This window comes from Coenobita brevimanus, chromosome 111 (assembly GCF_032717465.1).
Source record: "Coenobita brevimanus isolate Jiangsu-jjx chromosome 111, ASM3271746v2, whole genome shotgun sequence".
NCBI lineage: Eukaryota > Metazoa > Arthropoda > Malacostraca > Decapoda > Coenobitidae > Coenobita > Coenobita brevimanus.
Window position 1 is genome coordinate 24,669,745 of NC_137064.1, and position 10,425 is coordinate 24,680,169.

Here is a 10,425-nt window from a genome sequence, read left to right on the forward strand (position 1 = left end):
CAGTATCATTGTCTTAAATTTGTGAGCTCTAAGAAAATGAACACTAGAATAATTTGTCACGAAGAAGTGTTGTGAAGATGGTATAAGTAGAGCCATAGTATTGTCATACTCTGGAGACTGAGTTACTTGAAATAGGCTACATAGGGGCGAAAATCTTTGTTGTCCAGGTAAGGTGAACGAACTATAGTGTACTGTGTTTTGTTGCTTGCGACTGGCGTAGGAAGGACCGGGGGGCAAGAAAGGGATCAATAAAAGTAACAAAAGGAACAACAGAAGTAACAAGTCTAAGGAGCACAAAAACATCACGCGAAGTGACACAACCCTACATGCATCACCCAGTGGTGTACTCTGTGCCGTTGGTATCTGGCGTAGGAAGGATTCAGACTCAGTAAAGGAACAATTAAAGTAACAATTCATAGGAGAGGAAAGGAGCAGTGAGGAACACCATCCGGGGAGGAGAGAGAACCATACATTTTCTGGCTCGGTACTTTTATTTTTCATTTTTTATTTGGATTTGTGTGTGTGTGTGTGTGTGTGTGTGTGTGTGTATCAGGACTCCATATTATAATTACAAATCATAATAGATAGATAGATAAATAGATAGATAGACAGTCCTATGCGAGCCTGGGAAAAGGAAATGAGCTTGCAAATTACACTGAGGAAAGCTGACGACAGTGGCCAGTAAGATGATGCAGTTAGTTGTCAGCAGTCCACCCGTGAACAAAGCCCTAGTGACCATACACACACATACACACATACTCACACACAGGCTTCTTAAACTTTCCATCCACAAGGGACACACGTGATACGTCTCCTGTTTCACCAGAATTTAGGAAAGAGAGCTCAGAAGGAGACAAGCCATACAAGAGGCAGGTCGCAGGGAGAAGGGCTTGGCAACTTGAGAGAGAGACAGAGAGAGCGAGACAGAGAGATAGCTAGCTGGACTGGACTCTATACTCCGCTCTGTGTGAGAGACTTGTTAATATTTCCAAGACAAATAAAAATAGTCCCATACTATTCTTTACCTCTCCTGTCACTACATGACAAATGGGAAAGAAGATTATCTACTACAAGCTACTCCAAGATATAAAAACCGCTCGTCCACAAGTCTAATATATATATATATATATATATATATATATATATATATATATATATATATAACTCAACCACAAAGGAACCACAAAGTCTTTTATGACATTTGGTAGCAGCGAATCTACGGACATCGTCTCCGAATCAAAAGCAAATTTCTACAAAAGCAGGCGAGACTCTACAAGATTAGCTTCAGTCTACAGTGAATTCCTACAAAATACAGCCTACAATGCAAATAGCCTACAAGCTTACAAAACAACTCTATAATCTTCACGTAACTTCAAGCAGCAACAAGAAGAATATAAAACAAAGCAAGTAAAGAAGAGGAAAGACCAAAGCAACAAGCACACAAGCCCCCACCACTCTCTCCCGCTATCGCTGATGCAGAGGTCAAGACACGCAGTAAAACACCAAGTCCATATTCACAACTCATCTTACTCACCCGTCATCTCATCGCTACTCATTCACTCACCACAGCTACCAGTGTGGGAAGCCGACGTCACCATGTGCTGAGATGACATCACAACGCGAGTCTGCCATGCCAAGCAACGTGTGACTGACACCAGGCACTTCTCACCCACTACTCATTAATCATTATTCACATAGCTCCTACTCATACTCATTTATTTTCACAGTTAAGTTGGAAATTTGACGTTCTATGCTGAGGTTTGCCTGGGACAGCTGTTAACCACCACAAGCACCAGGCCATGGAATTTCCTGAGTAATATCGTCCATCAACACACCACTAGAATTATCAAGAGATCTTCAATCAAACCTGTATTTTTCTTCCGAGATCGACTTTTGTATCGACACACCTCTACAATCTGTATCAAGTAGGTAAAATTATACTTACTCATTTCTTCTCAGTGCTAAAATTAGCTATATTCAACTTATTTACTCATCTATTTTGCAAGGACATAAATAAACAAGAGGCGTATTTCATAACACCATATCTTAATGACAGGAATATTTTCGCCACCACCCACGTTAATACCAGATGACACACAATTTGCCACAACAACAGACTCACAATTAAGAGAGCCCCAAGGCAACACACCAGATAACACACAAATTGCCACAACATCAGACTCACAATTAAGAGAGCCTCAAGGCAGCCCACCCCTTGTACAAACCTCACCACACACTAAATATCGAGAAACAAATACGGCAGTTTCAGATGATGAGTGGGAAACCACCTCTGACGTAGGAAGTGCGGACTTTGCCGCTGCCTTGCACACGTATGCCAACAGCATCTGGTGTTCCCAGGCGGTCACTCATCCAAGTACTAACCAGACCCAATGTTGCTTAACTTCGCTGATCGGACGAGAAGCGGTGCTCTCAACGTGGTGTGGCCGTTTCATATACCAAACAATCGAACATAGGTGCAACTGTTCCAATCAAATCTACAGTACATCATTTACGAGAATTAAATATCGATTTAAACTCCTATAAATGAAATAACAATCAACCGTAACGCGCATCATCACTATCATCGACCACAGCATTATAGGAAATTAATAGATTTTTTTTTTTGGTAGGTTACGATGAAGGGACTTATGCTATGGATTCTCCTCTACATAGCAAGAGGATATGCGCACTTAGACCCCAAACATATAGTACGACAAAGATGCCTCATAGCTCCAACGGCCACGACTACAATCGTTAAGGACGTCATGAGTACTGAAATAAGTCTAGATTACTTGTATGACTTACCTACTTATCTAGACAGACTTGCGACGCCGATGCGAACTCTGGACTTCATGATAGGAAATTATGTTTCACAAGCACATAACACCAAGGAAGTGAATGAAATGGTAAAGTTAGCGAAATGGAAACTAGAACAGGCGAAGTCAACTATGCTCGTCATGATCCAAGAACTCCCATCTTATGGAACGGAGGTACTGAGCGACAGGAACAACATCACCCGTACTCGCCAAAAGCGCGGTTTGTTCGACCTGGGCAGCGCAGTTCTTGGGAACATCTTTGGATTGGCTACAGAGGATGACCTTAAAGAAATAAACAACAAATTTAATAAGATAGCTCAGGTACTAACATACCAAGATAAATTCATCACAGGACAGAACTCAGCAATGAAGACAATTGTGAAAAATCTGAAACAAGCAGAAAACATAGCTCTCGAGAGTGTAGATAAAATAAATGAATTGGAGGGAAACGTTACCCTTTTCCAGCACTTCTCCATCATCACAGAACATATTGACACGATTCTACTACAATTAGAGAACACTAGAGATCATTTCAGGGCACTTATGCAAGGAATTTCGAATGCTGGTGATGGCAAGATCACAATTGACTTACTCCCAGTTCATGAGCTACGTCAGATAGTTAGTCAAGGCATACATAAACATAAATTGAAGCCGTTGTTCCGCAGTAGGGAATTTATGCAATATTACCCGTATTTAGAAGCAACACTAACACCAACATCAGTGGTAGTTCATGTACCATTCATCACTGAAGACCTGTTCACAGTATACCAAATACACCCCTTCCCCTATAAAAATAACAACACTTTGGTCATCATCAACATCAACACAGACACCGAACTCATCATGGTCTCCAAGAGACGGGACACTGTCACTTTCGCAAGTGAGTCAACGATTGAACGAAAGTGCCGCACATCCTTACATGCTGTTCATCTTTGTCCTGCGTACATTTTCACGTTTCAGCCTACTGATACAGTCCCTTGTGAAATGGCTATCATCAGAAATGACAATATTCATCATCATTGCAACTTCACTTTTGCTCCAGATAAACTTGTACACCATCAACGCATTGGACACTCACATTTTTTATTTCCCTCATAACACATCAGTTTACATAGTCTGTCCAGATATACCACCATCTCATACATCAGCATCAGGATTATACATAGCACCAGACTACTGTGCGGTATTTACACCAGCCATGTCTACTTTATCCACCATCAATCACTACGCCATTCTCAATCATACACACAAACATTTCCACCCACTGCCTGATATGAACTTAAACATGAGCACAAGTATTAAGCTGACTTCACCTATGTTTGAAACTATGCAGCTGATCAATGAAACAATGAAGCCCTGGGAAGATTTGAGTTTGAGTATGTTCAACCCATATTATGTGTATAGCCCAGCACCTACTGTCTTTATAATCGTCTGCATTGTAGTTGCAGTACTGCTGTTCGCAATGCACAGAATGCATGCAAGAATTGCTAATTTGGAGTCATTATTTAGTGGGGGGAGAGTTAACATCAAAGTTAACCACCCTGAATGAAGTGTATATATTTTGTATATAGTATTAATTATATATATTAAAAAAGATACAAAGAAGAATGGCCCATATATGGCAGACCAGTACCATTATCTTTAAATGAAATATTAATAACTCTTACCATAATCTTAATTTCAAACTATTTTTTTTTCTTGCATGTATGCATTTCACTACAATAACCCAAGTACATACTGTATTACAGTTAAATAATTTACTTTAATGCATTTATTCAAATATGTATACAACTTGTTTAAAATGTGATATTACTGAATAATCACTATTTACTTTGAATATTATATGTATACAATATTCATACAATTATGTTACTTTTACAATATTATGTATTTCACTTAATTAGCTTATAAGTTCATTATAATGTGTATATAATATGTATTAATATGTTAGGACTATTAACTGTCGATGGTACGCCATTTTCGCGCGGCCGAGCAGATATCAGGACTCCATATTATAATTACAAATCATAATAGATAGATAGATAAATAGATAGATAGACAGCCCTATGCGAGCCTGGGAAAAGGAAATGAGCTTGCAAATTACACTGAGGAAAGCTGACGACAGTGGCCAGTAAGGAGATGATGCAGTTAGTTGTCAGCAGTCCACCCGTGAACAAAGCCCTAGTGACCATACACACACATACACACATACTCACACACAGGCTTCTTAAACTTTCCATCCACAAGGAACACACGTGATACGCCTCCTGTTTCACCAGAATTTAGGAAAGAGAGCTCAGAAGGAGACAAGCCATACAAGAGGCAGGTCGCAGGGAGAAGGGCTTGGCAACCTGAGAGAGAGACAGAGAGATAGCTAGCTGGACTGGACTCTATACTCCGCTCTGTGTGAGAGACTTGTTAATATTTCCAAGACAAATAAAAATAGTCCCATACTATTCTTTACCTCTCCTGTCACTACATGACAAATGGGAAAGAAGATTATCTACTACAAGCTACTCCAAGATATAAAAACCGCTCGTCCACAAGTCTAATATATATATATATATATATATATATATATATATATATATATATATATATATAACTCAACCACAAAGGAACCACAAAGTCTTTTATGACATGTGTGTGTGTGTGTGTGTGTGTGTGTGTGTGGTTCATATGGGATGGCTTTGGGGTCAGTAAAGTAACAAAGTAACAGTTCATAGGAGGGGAAAGGAGCAGTGAAGACCTTGAACCAGTTGAGACAGCTGTGTATGGCCTTACTGTGTAATTGTTTTTGTTAGTGGTAACTGGCGTGGGAAGGAGCTGGAGCAATAAAGGAACGATCTCTGTGCCCAAGACAAATTAACAGGGCTGATAACAGAGGGAGTGGAGGGAGAGACAACCCCCAAACTACGGCCGGGGAAAACAAAAGAAAAAAGAAGTGGAGAAGGAAGAGGAAGGAGAAAAACACAGGTATTGAGAAAAAAATTGGAGAAAAGAAGAAAAAAAGCCAACATACCCAAGGGAACCCAAGAGCGTCTTCACACAGCTACAGTACAGTGGCATACCTCTGTGTGAACGGAGATGGTACTTAACAGACATTAATAAAACAGGATTCTAAAATTTGTGTTTGTGTGCTTTGATTTTTGGTCCCGTAAATCCCATTAAAAGGCCTAAAAAAAAAAAACGGGGTATTTGCTCAAGGAAGACTTGTGCAAAGTTTAAAGTGAACAGATGAAGAAATACAGAAATGACAAAAAATGTGAATTTGAAAAAAAAAAAAAAAAAACAGCAAACGCAGTTGGTCTCTTCACCATTGGATGGAGATGTAATGAAAAAAAAAAAAAATAAGAGGAGTAGGAGGATACAGGAATCGGTGAGAACGATGGTGGATGACAGCGAAGTCGACGGGAGTGAAACTGAAGGGGAAAGCGACTGTCGTGGGAAGTGCCGTAGTTTTTTCCGCGTATGTGATCCTTGGAGGATAGAGGGAGTAAGGAGTTAAAGATCTACCTATCCCGCGTTCGTCACAGTGATGATGATGATGACGATGATGTTGATGATGATGACAGCGGTATTGCATGTAACATTGAAATCTGCACATGTTGTGGAGAAAGTGCGAGATCTGTAAATTGACCTTACGAAGTACTGTTTTATTTTCCATCATCTCTCCTCAATTATGCCATCTTCTTTCCATCCCGTTTCCTTTTCTTTCCGTATTGTGGCCCGTCCTTAAAAATTCTTGTACTCTCCTTTTTTTTTTTTTTTTTTTTTTTTTTACTTCGCTTTTCACTTCTCTTTTCTATGCTACGGTATTCTGATGAACTGTATTTTTTTTTTTTGTTCTCACTCTTCGTGCATCATATACTCTTTGTGTTATTGTTCACCATTATACTGTCTTTTATATTCTTTAGTTCTTTCGTTTCCTCTTGGTTTCTCCTTATATTTTCTTTCATCTGTGTATGTCATAAATTTCTGCACTCCTTTACACCTACACCTTTAAAAATATTCCTGTGATTAATAGGGTGTCGTGGGGTACTTGCTATTTGTGTGTGGGTGTATGTGTGTGTGTGTGCTTCCCAATCGTTTAATTTTACAATTTCGTGACTAAGTACTTGTTCGATCGGTCAAAAGCCTTGTTGTTAATTGCCATCGATCGTATTCACAGTGATGGTAAAATTCATAACAGATTTAATGAATTGCCAGAAGAGGTCACACATTTCTAAAAACTGCCAAACGTGATTCTCTCTCTCTCTCTCTCTCTCTCTCTCTCTCTCTCTTTTTAGTGTGCAATATGTCAAGTGCTGGGAGTGCTTTTCAGGTCATTGTGCAAATTGAGAGAGAGAGAGAGAGAGAGAGAGAGAGAGATCACTTCCCCGCAAGTGAACTATACATCATAAATATTTGTTAAGGCTAGTGCGCACACACACACACACACACACACACACACACACACACACACACACACATTCTCTCTCTCTCTCTCTCTCTCATGCTCCCCCAATTGTTCCTCTCACTCAGCAACCCCATTAGGCAGTTACCATGGCAACCACATTTACCTCTCATTTACAACACTCTCATCGTTCATTTACAGCCCATCACGATCACGTCACTCATTTACAGCGCCAGGGAAGCATCAGTCTTACAGTTCACCGACGAAACAACACTCCATTTACAACTACGTGTGTGTTTGTGTGTGTGTGTGTGTGTGTGTGTGTGTGTGTGTGTGTGTGTGTGTGAGAGAGAGAGAGAGAGAGAGACGTACACTTGCGGGTCGGGTGGTTGCGGTTATATTTTACTCTCAATAATATAATTCATTTACTTCGTTCCTTTAAACATTACAGTGACGCCTCGTTCCCTATTTTATCTTCTTTTTTTTCAGCTTATGTGATAGTGTGGCCAAGAGTTACTACGTGACGGGAGCTTAAGAGATAATAAGATGTAATTCCCACTTAAGAATGAAGGATGGGAGGGGTATGGGGAGAGGGGTGAGGGAGGGGGTGAGGGAGTGAAGGATGGGATGGGTATAGAGAGAGGGAAGGGGTGATGGAGGTCTGGGAGGGGAGGGGAGAGGTGGGGGAAGCCTTTCTGTCCTCTATAACTTTCCTTCCCCTCCCCTTCCCTCCTTTCTACTCAGTGTGCATTGGGGTAAGAAAGGGGGACCACAAGGCAGAAATTAGTGCACTAAGTGAACTACAAGAAGAAGAAGAAAGCATTAACAAGAAGATAAAGAAGAAAGGAAAAGGGATATAAAAAGAAAATATGTGCCATACAAAGTTAATCGCTGATGAAGAGTTGCTGCAAAATCTTTCACTGGAATCCGGTTGTCTTTGTTTGGCTGTATTCTCCGGTGTTGAAGTCTGCTTTCAGGCGATATCCGGCAACTGCCGAGGGGAGGCGGTGAGGGTGGGTAATGGGTATGTATGTACAGGGCCTTGGCAGTGTTGCCAAGCGTACGATAATTATCGTATATGTACGATAATAATGTCTGTTACGATGGACGATACCATTATCTATTATCTTACTGTTTGTAAGATAATTTTGGGCTGAAAGCCAGCATGGCAGTAAATTCTGTGTCCGTTACAAAGGGGAATAGCATATATGGAGAACATTTTAAAATCCGAAATTCAGGAGGGTCGTGTGTCAAATTTAGTCCCTCCAAAGATATGCTTGCACGCATAGCTAATCATGTACAGTACAGTTGTTCCACAGTTTAACAGATGAGGATCTTAAGGGCTAATGTATTGGCGATTGTAATACTAGGTGTTTTAGGGTCGGCTTCCCGTCCCTGTAACGCCTTGTGTGTAGCTGCGTTCCCTTTCCTAGACCGGAGTGTATGTTGGGTGTTTTTAGGCCGACTTCTCGTCCTAAAGACACGAGCGACTGAGCGGGGTCCTCTTTCTAGACCGGAAATAGAACACTTACAAAGGAACAGGGCATAAAAACTAGGCAAGACACCTTAACACATATATTGTCTTAATCCTATTTCTCTTACAATATGCATACAATAGTGCATTAGATGTGTAACGGGTATAGTGACAGGCTAGTTAACAATAATACATCACATCACACAGACACTGTGATTATACCTGATATAGGGTACAGGAGAATATTACATAGGTATGGTGACAATGTTTATACAGTCTGTCTCAGTCTTTACGTAGTACTCTGGTCTGCTGCACTTAGGTATCGCCACACACTTGTATATTGCTCTAGTCTTGGGAACTTAGGCACTGACACAGCACACTGAGTTCGTTGGGTTAGAGACACTTTACTGATGGTGTTCCTGTCTCACTGTCCTTAGAATACACTAGCACTGTCAGTACTAAGTCTCAGACACAACACTGGGATCTCACTGTCTCGTCACTGGGCAGCCGAGGTCTGAGCTTAATCGAGATGGCGCCCGGGAGTCGGAGGGAGCTCTGCAGGTGAGCACTCCTGTAGTAGGCACGGGACGGCTCTTGGGGGCGTCACAGCTCGGGCGCATTTCTAGTCTGGGGTGCAGGAAGGCCCTTTCTTGTCAGGGCCTCGACCTGGGGAGGGGTCCTTGGGGCTGGGGCCAAACAGCATCAGGAGTCAGGCCTGCCACTTCTTATTCTGGGCGGAGGGCCGACGGTGAGTGGGGCCAGGGAGGTCCCACCCTGGGGTCCAAGGACTGGCCCTGGGAGGCCTGGGACTGCGGTTGCCTCTATGTTGGGGCGCCATCAGGGGTTGACTGCGGCACCTCGTCTGTGAGGCATCCATCAGGTCCCGGTGTCATCCAGGGGCAGGCTAGAGGGCGTGGATCCTGCCTTCAGTGACCGGGCCTCGCCACCACTCCTGGAACGACAGCACCTCCAGGGAACCACACCTGGAGGGAGAGACAGAAGGGCATCCCGCGCGACCGCTGGGTGGAGAGTGGGAATTGCAAGGGACCTTCTCCTCCAGGAGAACCCTCGGGACTGTGTATGAAGGGTGTACAGTGGTCGTCCCTTCCCCTACGCGTACAGTGGCCGTTGTTGCGGTTCCATAGGCCCTTGGGATAGCAGCAGAAGGACGTTCAGTGGCTGTTCCTTCCCCAGCGCATACAGTGGCCATCGCCGTGGTGCTGCTTCTGAAGGAGGAAGAGGCAGATGAGGGACGTAGAGTGGCCGTTCCCTCCCCGGCGCGTACAGTGGCCGTCGCCGCAGGTCTACCTGCCCGATGGGAAATAGCTGAGGGACGTACAGTGGCCGTTCCTTCCCCAGTACGTCCAGTGGCCATTACCGCGGTGCTACTCTCGTAGGAGGAGGAGGAGGTGGATGAGGGATGTACAGTGGCCGTTCCTTCCATGACGCGTACAGTGGCTGTCACTGGGGTTCCACTCCTCCTACCTTTGCCTGTCGGTGTGTGTACAGTTGCTGTCACACCGAGGCGGGCTCCAGATGTGGCTGTAGCTGAAGGACATACAGTGGCCGTTGTCAGGGAAACAGCTGAGGGACGTACAGTGGCCGTTCCCTCCACAGTACGTCCTGTGGCCGTTACCGTGATGCTGCCTGGGACTGAATCTGGAGCAGTCTCACCCCGATCCTGACGAGGGCTGGTCCAGCTGAGAAGTAGTCTCGCATCCCTGTGATGTCATGGTTGA

The 10,425-nt window shown here is 43.1% G+C and overlaps 1 pseudogene; it reads right to left on the bottom strand.

Moving 5' to 3' along the window:
* Positions 1-2,333: 2,333 nt before the first annotated feature.
* On the bottom strand, positions 2,334-2,452 carry LOC145417967 (5S ribosomal RNA; annotated as a pseudogene).
* Between the last annotated feature and the right edge of the window lie 7,973 nt (positions 2,453-10,425).